At 43.6% G+C, this 11,098-nt stretch overlaps 1 pseudogene; it reads left to right on the top strand.

Annotated features, from left to right (window-relative positions):
- Nucleotides 1-584: 584 nt before the first annotated feature.
- The window catches only part of LOC119300482, a 13,704-nt pseudogene continuing 3,190 nt past the window's right edge, over nt 585-11,098 (top strand).

Genomic DNA, 11,098 nt, shown 5'->3' with positions numbered 1-11,098 from the left:
CACTCTATCCACCACACTTGTAAATCTGAAAATATATGTGATGTATTTTCTCTACTGGCTGTTGGCTAGTGCATACACCTACATTTCAATGTGTATTTCCTTGTAATTTATGTTGGTAACAAAATAATACAACCGCATGACATGATATGTCGGTCCTTATTTTTCTTTCGCCATGAAAGCTGACGCATGCATCCTTGGCCAAGTTGGTCTTAGAGATGAGTAGGGGACGACTTTCAATATCTTATATCGAAATGTTGTGAGGCCTCTCGCACACATCCTTTTGTTGGAATTATTTTTCCTTGACGAGGAACATAAGGAATTTTACAATTTACTCTTCATTTTATATACAAATAAAGTAAAATAGTAGTACACTGATAATTTGGGAAACGTGCTGTAAATTTAACTTTTAAACGAAGCTTCTTTTAGAAGAAAAAAAATCGCCGGGCAAAGCTATATGTTGGGTCGGGCCTACTGGGCTTATAGGTGGACTGCAACAGAAACGAAGCCTGATGCGTCTTTGTTTTATTATAAAGCCTGCAAACAGAAAGCGGAAGCAAACCCTGACCAATTCTTGACCCTGACAGATGAGTGACGCGCAGGAGGCTGCGGCGGCGGCCGCCGCCGCCCAAACCCTAGCCGAGGACGACGCCGCAATCGCGCTGCCCACCATGTCCGCCATGGATCGTCTCCCCATGGAACTGCTCGCTGAGATCCTTCGCCGCCTCCCGCCGCGGGGCATCGCTACGTGCCGGGCCGTCCGCAAGGGCTGGCGCGCCGCCGTGGACTCCAACGGGCTGATGCTCGCGGTGGAGCACCGGGTGCCGCACCACGTCGGCGGCATCATCATCAACTTCTCCTACGAGGACCGGCCCTACTTCTTCCCCTGCGGGGCCGGCCCTACGGGCATCGGCCTCGACGTCACGGCGCTCGATTTCATGATCCCACCGGAGGTGGACACGGGGTTGGGGGATCGTCCTCGACCACCGCAATGGCCTCCTCCTGTACGAGGGCGAGTACGCGGTGTACGTGTGCAACCCCACGACGCGGCGGTGGGCGGAGCTTCCCCCTTTGCCCTCAGATCGCCCCGGCGCCTACTACCTCCTGTTCGACCCCACCGAGTCGCTGCACTACAGCGTTTTCTTCTTCCCCGAGCCCAACAGGCATGATCAATGGATGGAATGGCCGCCGTCTCTGTACACGGTGAAAGTGTACTGCTCGAGAAGTGGCCAGTGGGATGACATGACATTTATCCGAGAAGGAGATGCAACAACAGTGGCCACGTGGGCGGATCGAATCAATGAACGAAAGCGCCACGCCGTGTACTGGCGAGGGGCATTCTATCTTCATTGCCCCACTGGTTTCATCATAAGGTACATCTCCTCTGCAATTTGTTAACGAACCAACCAATTAATTTATACCATTTTATACCATACAGTTCTGCATATATAGTATGGAAGAATTGAAAATTAGAATTCCTCTCTTGATCATCATATCATCATAGGGGAGAGAAGGACCTAAACACCATCATGTTATAACTCACACAAAGAGTTATATACCGTGTTTGATATTCTTCGGGCGCCTGGAAATTTGCAGTCGGTAGTAGATTTTGTGTAGGCACCGAGTCGGCGATGAAGATGGCCTGGCTAGCCATGGCATTACTAGTTAAGGTTGGTCCGGAATGAGCCGAAGATAGGGACAACATGGCTTGTTGTGGTGTCACTGGTGGAGGCAAAGCGATGGTTGGTGTGGCTATGGTGCGGGGAATGAGCCGAAGATAGGGACAACATGGCTTGTTGAGGTGTCACTGGTGGAGGCGAAGCGATGGTTGGTGTGGCTATGGTGCGGGGAATTAGCCGAAGAATGGGACAACATGGCTTGTTGCGGTATCGCTGGTGGAGGCGAAGCGATGGTTGGTGTGGCTATGGTGCGGGGGGTAGAGGGTGCTGGTGATAGAGAAACTGGGGGAGGTGTTAGAGGGATGTCTGAGGCGGTGGTAGCTTGGGAAGGGCATGGTGAGGCAGCAAAGTTTCCAGGTGGTGGGGACAATGGTTCGTCACCTAGTGAGGGTAGGTCCACGAGGGTGAACTAAGCCGTTAGGTGGAAAGCGAGGAAGATGAAGTCATGATGCAACAATTGACTAAAACCTGAACCTTTTTCAGGCAACTTAGTAATAGACGCTCCTATACTCTACATGCTTAGCAGAAATTACAAAAGATTTCTTATGCACTCTATCATCTTCAACAACATGAAACATGCCATGATGTGAACGGAAAATCACACTAGGACTCAGAGAAGTAGCATGACTCCATCAGGATCACCTACTTCAACAAGAGTAACAGTAGCTTGAATCAAACCATTCTTCATTTCAATGTCTAGGCAGTTGGTGCCTAGCCTATGAACTAGCTCCTGTAGTTTTTTGGATTCTTCTGGGAGAACATCTCACATTTTCCTTTTGCAAATTTGACCACAAATGAATACAACAACATATATGTTATATAATAGCAGTAGGATCATCTAGAAAATCACTGTCATTATTCACAACTTAACTCCGAGCCTAGATGACTTCCGCCACATCGGCAGGGAACATTTTACCCTACCACAGAAGAAATTTCCCAATCCATTCATCACATATGAAAGTTCATGGCACACTACAAACCCCGCTTACAGAATGTGCCATCGAACATGAAATGAAAAGGTGATCAATTATCTCTTGAGCATCACAAAACAATCATTTCTACTTAGTCCACCCTCTATGCAACCAAACATCTCCACTCCAAATGGTTATGTGAAGCACTAGCCAACATGAGATTTTAATCTTGAACAGAAGCTTTAGTTCCATAAATATTTCTTTGGGGACAGAGGAATATCACAATGTAGTTCTAAATAGAAGGATTTGACAAAGTAAACACCATTGGATCCATGAATCCAAATAAAATTGTATATCTCTAAAATACTTACATCACTAATTAGCTTTTCCATTTGTGCCCACCGATCTTTGTAATGCCTCCAAATATTTCTTATGAAACTTAAGCCATTCAAGCCTATATTCATCACTGTATCTAGCATGATGTTGTGAGGGAAAGTGATAGTGAAAAGCTCAAAGAAAGTTTTGTTTAAGGGTTTATCCTGTTAAACTTATCCTCCTAGAGCCACTCATTTTTTCCATTAGGAACTATCCATTTCAGAAGATTTTTTTGAGAGATCTTTAATTTCCATTAACTTGGAGCAAAACAGAGATTGGTCTGTTATTTGGTTTACGGGGATTGGGTCAGAGTAATATTCTCAAGATAGGTTTTCTTGAGAACATCTCGCCAAACACCTTGATCAACTCTAATTTTCACAACCATTTTCCAAGTAAGCTTATATTTATCAAATCCAGTTTCAAAACTCCTAATCCTCCCATATCTTTAGGTTTACCTATAGTCCCTCATTCACTATGCATTTGGTAGTTTTCCAAATCCTTTTGCCAAAACAAACATTTACTAAATACATCCACTTGACTTTCAATTTCTCTAGGCAAAGTCTCCCTCTAATGGAAAATAGTCATTTTTCTATAGGTTTCCATGAAGCATTTAAATTCTCTTATCTGTAGGAATCCTAAGTAGGTCATGGTCAAAGATCTCAACTTGCATGTCCAAATATCCTCAGTAAGAATCCACAAAACAGAACAACTCACTTTTGCGAAAACTAATTTAAGTCCAAACGTTGATTAGTATAAGCAGAAGATAAAATTTAGTTTCTGGCCGTTAACTTCACCATCTTTAGCAAAAACAAATTGTGATAAGTTTACGGGAGGATTGCAATCCCTCTAGGTTGCAGATGATCTGCCAATCATGTGGTCATAAGATGCATATATGGTGGTAATATCAGCTACAATCATCTAAATTAATATTGTTCTTTTTGTATAGTCATTAAAAGGCTTTTGAAAAACACATATGAATAGGTTTTCATTGGAGAAGAAGACTTCTGTAGTCATCAGATCCCTGGAAGTAGTGGTGATGCCTAATATTACTGCTTGTGAGCCTGAAATGCATCTTGGGAAATCAAAACATGGAGTATACTGCACAACCATCTATGGATCCCAACTTCAAGCATGGGTACTACGAGAGGAATCTAAACCATGTCTAGTGCATGAGTGGGAGCTAAAGTGTCATTTTGGACTTATTCCATCTTTTCAACGATGCTACACTAGAGCGCAAGGGTTGCGTGATGGAGAAGACAACGAGTTGGGTGATGGAGAAGACAACGAGTGGGACTCTAGTGGTGAAAGTCATCCTGATGATTCTGAGGAAGAAGACGCTGAAGAATTAGATGAAGATATGGAACAATATATTATATCTAATAATGGCATACGCTTTATGGGGTACCATCCAAACAAGGAGATTGCTTTTCTAGTGACCCGTAGCTTATATGGGTTTGCTTACTACCTCGGTACCTCTAAGTTGCCCTACTTGGGATCACTTTACCCAGATGGATGTTCTAATCCTCAATATCTGGCCTTACATAAGTCTTTCATCTACACTCCTTGCATGGATGATTTGCTTCCTACTTGCAATGACCCATAATAACATCTACTCTATCCTCACTATAATAGACTGCTCTGTCTTTAATCTAGTGTAATCAGCACTGCACTTTGCAGGAATGTACCTGTATCAGGTGTTGAAATTGAACAAATGCTTTGGTGACAGAGCCTGACAATTTATGATCATCCATGACATTTTCTTATCTGCTCTCATTGTTGATTCTAGTGATATTGTTGTTTCTCTATCATATGATTGTTTGAATTCTCTTATCGATAGTGCTACAAAACAAACATCTGTAGCACGCACCGATCTACTAGTCTTCTATTATGGAAACTACCAAAATGCACAAGCCTCCATTGCCAAAAATGGAAGCTCTTGTTCAACCTTTTTCTTGGGTGCGGTCGCCTTGGTGGGCCTTGTTAATTACCCGAACAGAGAAGACACTCACGTGCCTTGCTCCTCCCATCCCTTCACCTTCCTCCTCCCTTCTTCCTTCGAGTTTCCTTTGGCACCTTTAGTTCTTGAAAGTGCACCTTATGACCTACTGGGTTGGGGTGATTAATGATAAGGCAATTAATAGGTGTAATATTTTTATCAAGTTTGTTTTACGAATATAATCACTAAAGCAAATAGTATTGGTAACCCCCTGCTTTTGTGCTAACGAATGGTTGGATGTAGATAGTCCCTACCTTTTTTACCCAAGGGTGACATTCGCATCAACCTGTAGGAAGTACTTATATTAGACATGGATTCAAACAAGCAATTGTTGTCATTAGAAGTTTTAGTTCCTCGAACCGAATTATCACAGTTTACTTTAAAAGAGAGCCTTATGGAATGAAATAGGCTAGGGCATGAAGACTTTATTTACAACCTTATACTTGCAATTAGGATCTTGTCTTGATTTCCAACATGGTACTGGTAGACACCGTTATGAACGTGTAGTTGTGTGAGATGCATCTAAATAAGGTCAAGACCGATCAACAACCTACATCGTGAGTCTGTTGTCCAGCCAAGGCCTTCAGTCTTGCGGGGTTACCTCGATTATTAAGGATTTATCTAGACCAATTCATTGGGTGTTTAATGAATGCACCTCATGGCCCCAACGATTTGATTTTGGTACATTATGAATCCTTACTATCACCCCACCCGATTGGTCTTGTTCAGATCAGGAGGGGTTTTCCTATTCAGCCTCTCATTGTCGCTGGAGTGTGTTTTCGGATGTCTGCTCGACTTTCCATCGCCGTGGGATGTAGCTGATTTTGGTGGGTCCTTCCTCGCGTCGTGCCAGGTGGGTGTTCGGTTGTCACATGATGACATCGGCACGGGTGAGAGTACATGCCTCGTTGGGGGTTTCAACCATTGTCTTCCTGGTCGTTGATCGGTGTGTGATGGACTGGCATGTTGCTAGTCTTGGTCGTCTCCTTTCGGTCATTTCATCGTTGGACCTGGATTGGGTTTTACTGTGTGGTCTTCTTGTCCTCACGCTCGTGCCTATTCCATTTGACTTGGGGCATTGCCATACCAAGTGGTCCCAAACTTTATCTCTTTGTCACCGTAGGAGCAAATTCCAATCCTGAACTATTGGGACATGGACCGAGTTGGTCCAGATGGTGCGCCCTGCACCCGTTGAGTGTAGAGTGTAAGGCAAGTGGCGCCTTGATTGCCAAGCTCCTTTGAGACTAAGTACCTCGGAAGCCAAGTCCTCGTGGGAGAATATATCAAGCACCCTGTGAGGGAAGATACATGTGGGTGTCGGCCCTAGAGGCTGCCTATGGAAGGGCATTACCTGCCCAGTATCCTGACGTAGCTGCACATGGACGGCTAGCATGTTTGGCGGGCTTACTTGGCTCTTGTTGGTCGCACTGCCGATTACGATGGCTCGGAGCATTTGCCAAGGCGGAGGTGGTGTGGTCCAATCAGTGTCATTCGGTTGGTGTGGGATTGGATGGGTAATGCTTGCTTTGGCTTCTTTATACAATGTGCTCGATGGGTCGGAGTGGGATGGGATGGGTAACCACTTGCTCCGTGCTCAGTGAGCGAACACGGGATGTCACGGGTAATGATTTGCGGGATATGGCTACTTGACGTATTCTCGGCTTCTTGCCCGGCTTGGAAAACTCATGTTAGAGAACCCTTCAAAGAACACAATATCACTCCAAAACATTTCTTCAAGAAATTACATCACCCACCAGTGCAAGACACCTCAAAGCTTTGAATGGTAACTCATTTCATAAGTCGATCAGCTTGAAGCGCAAGGCCACATGACGAGATCATTATCATACTTTGTGAGCTTGAGATCTAATTCCGGCTACAGAGAGGGGAATGCCAAAACAAAGAGAAGGATTTCACCGGGTATAGAGCAACGGGGCAGAGTGGGTTGTGTGGCTGGTGCAAGATGTGGCGCAGAGAGCCATGGAGATCATTATCCATCCCATCAAACCATAGGAGCCACATCAACACATACCGATGGTCCTTTTTGTTAGTTTGTGTCGTGTGTTTGACTCCGGTCATGGTCATTTCCTGATACACATTCGAGGGTTCGGTCGAGCGAGCGGTTATGTGCGCTCGGCTACAAAGAGGGGATCACCAAAGGGGAAAGAAGGCTTCCGCTGGGCATAACATAGCGGCCTAGGCAGGTTGTTTTTGCTGTTGGGCTTGGTTCCAACCGAATCCCAGAGCCATAGAGGGTCGTGCAATTTATTGTAGTGATCACTCACGTTTGACTGGCATGCATGGGTCCTATTTAGCAGGATTGTTCGAATCTATGTGGGTTTCCACTTGTCAGGACATGTCGTGCGATAGTTGATTGATGCATTTAATGCGACCTCGCAGCTCATTGGCCCCGTTGTATGGACCAGCGTCACCCCGAATAGACCCAAACAAGGTAGGACCCACTACAAAAAATGTACAATTCCACACAAAAAGGAAGGAAATACGAATGTCACACCTTGCCAGATCTACCACTAATGCACGACACTAATTTGTGTAGCACTAGTATATGCTTTTACCCAGCGGGCTAAAAAAATAATGGCCCCGGCCAATGGCATCATAAACCCAAAACAAGCGCACACTTCAGGACGGAAACAATAAAAGCATGGTCAACTATCTTTATTCGACTTCATATTTCAATGTATAACTTCATTTCCTTTCCTTTGTTGATCCTTTTCCCGTAGAAACAAACTAAACAAAGGGATTTGTAATCTTCTGCATTTGTTAGTCATTAGTGAAAAGATCAAAGTGATTTCTTGGAATATAGGGATTGTCCGATTTGAACAATGGTGGAATGAGTGTAAACTATATCATCAACTTCACGTTGCAAGACCTCTAATGGGTAGTATACACCCAGATGGGCATCCTCCATCAACCCAGGTAATAGTCCGCACAATGACCGGCACATCGGAATACCCGACTCAACCGCATTAGGAAATCGCAAATAGTCACCATGGATAATGATATTGCCATCAACTATATATAAATATATAGATTCGGGAGACATATAACCGAAAATTTACAATTGTCGACATACATTTCTCAACTAGATTGCAAGCAATCTTTCGAGTGATTTAGATCCAAAGAACATGGGCATGCAAAGTGTGAACAACACTCAGACTCAACACAAATAGAAAATGCAATCTTGTTAGAAATAATCTGACTCACTCAATAATGGGAAGGTATTCACAAAGCAGTATATACCTACACCAGTTTAATTCTGGAAACATGATGAGAACAACGAGGTGGTGAAACATTGAGCAAGTCTTATAGCACAATGGTTCACGTAGATACCAAACTATTCTCCAGAGGTGGAATCTCTTTTTGATACCTTATATCATTGACAGTACAAAATCATATATCTATGCAGTGATTACATATCCATGTGGATCACTAGATTCAGACATAAGTACTCTTGATGGAATCTTAATTCTTAATCAAAATGCAAAACACAACATGTATTGTGTAAAAATCAGTAAGTCACCATACGGCTTATTGTTATCGGTACATTTGGTACAACCGACATAGTTAGTTTCTTATACACAAGGATCACTCCTACAATGATGATTATCCATGTGTGTTTTTCACACAAAGGATTACTCCCGTGTTGACGAAGCACGTGATCATCTAAACGACGAAATTTGAGATGAAGGATTTGTGTAAAACCTTGAGAACCTTTGCTCATACATTATGATACACTATTTGTCTATATCCAAAATGTATAGTTGTATTCATTATGGACAAGTCTTATTCATCTGTAATTACCACGGTTGTTCAATCTCTAGATGTAGAGAAAGATCCATTAAAACCGTGAGTTGATGAAAATGCGAAATTGGGACACAAAGTTCCATATCATAGTGTCATTGGACCCACCACACATAATTGGTTGGTGCTCAGGAATATCTTTTGATATTTCCAAGGCATCATACATCTTGTCCTAATTTTCCAGTTTCAGATAAATCTGGACACCAATATCATTAAATAAGTCGATCAAACCCTCACTATTTCAGAGCGTAGACAAGTTTTGTGTTCCTACTAGGTGTGGTAGTCATCCCATGGAAGTCTTCGAAACAGTTCTTAGTGGTTACATCCACCAACCATTCTCTCAAAATTAATGTTGCTTGTGTTGCCCGGATACAAACATGTTACATAATAAGAAATGTCACTATATTGCACATCTTGCAAGTCAAATCATGGGACAACCTTGCTGATTTGTTCATGAAGTCTTCACTAATTCAGAAACATGTTCCTGAATTACTCATGTTCAACGCATCATATTATAGTCTTTCTTCCTTTATGAGTTTATTTTTACAGGTTCTCATCCAGGTTTTTAACAAGGTAATATCAACACAAAATCATATGTCATACTTTCTATTTTCCCCACTAGGGTTTTCAGGAAAGTATATACAACATATGTATTGTCCTTTAAATTCTATGGGTTTCTCATATTGAGTTGAAAGGGGCAACAACCATTACATGTTGCACCATTTTCTCCTTATTTTTTCCACTTGGCTTGAAGGAGTTTTGGCAACATATCAAACAATACACTCCTCATATTTTTCCCATAGTGTTTTTGGAGGAGTCTCTAATCAAGATTATGATTCTGCATGGACAAGTGTGTGAATCAAGGGAGCGTTAGCAATTAATTAAGCACATGTTTAATAATTATATAAATCCAATAGTAACCGTGATGCGGTTATCTCACCTGGAGAGATGCATCCCTGTTTCTCTCTATTGCAACATACGTCACCCTTCACTAGCGTCTCCCCTGTAAAGACGCCTCTTCACTGGCGTCCCTTTGTACCAGTATATGTATCATCATTGTTATTAATAGAGAACCCCTGTTTTGAGATTACTGTTCATTATTGATTCTCTCTCTCTCTCGATCTCAATCTTCACCTTCCAACGTGGGTGGAGCCACTGGCAAAAGGAAAAACGTGGGTGGAGCCACTCGCAAAAAGAAAAAAACGGGGGTGAAACCCAGCATCTCATTTATCGTGTTAAGCGCGCAGGATCAGTCTGTCGGCTTGTATAATGATGGTACTAGTCATACTTTTGAGATAGCTCTCTGAGACCACGGAGCGCTAAGAAGTCATGCATTGTCTTGCCGCCACGCCAAGCAGCCCCTCTTCAAACGTGCAACACTTTTCCGGCTGCTTCACCCTTCCAGCAGTGAGGGGCCTCGAGCTGCTCTCACCAAACGAGGCGCACTGCAGTACCAACATGCCTGCGCGTCCGGGCCAGTACCGGATCGCCGGCCGAGGGGATCCTCCCAGTAGGGCTGCGGGCCGAGTCTCTGCCATGCCATGTGGCGGTGGCCATTGACGGGAACTCGCGTTGGGCGCACGCACGGGGCATGCCGACGTCGGCCGGGCACGCCGCTTTGCAGCCCGCGCTGGAGGAGACGGTGCGGCTCTCATGCGACTGGGGAATCCGCGTGCTCACTATCTTCGCCTTCTCCCATCGGAACTGGAACCGTCCCAAGGTAATATATATACTGCTGATCCTTAATTGATCTCTTCTGCATAAGCATAACCATTGTTTAAAATGTTTGGGATTCGCAGAAGGAGGTTGACTTTGCTATGGGCGTGTTCAATCGGTTCATCCAGGACATGTCGCCCAGTTTGTAAGGTAGTAGTACATTTTTGTTTTTCGTTTTTTGTTTTTGAGATACCACATGCCTCTCATTTTTTCCCCAAAAAAGATGCAGATCCATCATCAAAGTTTATTGTAACTACAAAGCGTTTCAAATATATTAAAACTTAGATCGAGATTCCGAGACCACCTAACTACCACTACCACCGCCATAACAAGTTGCCGAGACCACCTAACTACCACTGTCACCACTCACACAGTCATGTTACTATCAGATACATATCATTTGAAAAGTAACAAGTGAAAGAAAAAGAGCACTTCCTGCGAAGGAAAAAAAAGCACAAAGCTCGGTGCAACCAGGCACTAACAAGATAATATGACTTCATCACATACCCTTATTGGAAATGTTTGGATCGCCATCCAACCCGGTTGAAGAAACTCCGTCTAACCATCTTCTCTGGGGTTGATTGTAAGATCCTATGTGCTCTCAT

Source organism: Triticum dicoccoides, chromosome 5A, assembly GCF_002162155.2.
Source record: "Triticum dicoccoides isolate Atlit2015 ecotype Zavitan chromosome 5A, WEW_v2.0, whole genome shotgun sequence".
Lineage (NCBI taxonomy): Eukaryota > Viridiplantae > Streptophyta > Magnoliopsida > Poales > Poaceae > Triticum > Triticum dicoccoides.
Note: the sequence above shows the minus strand (reverse complement) of the source record. Positions and strands in the feature narration are given on the sequence as shown.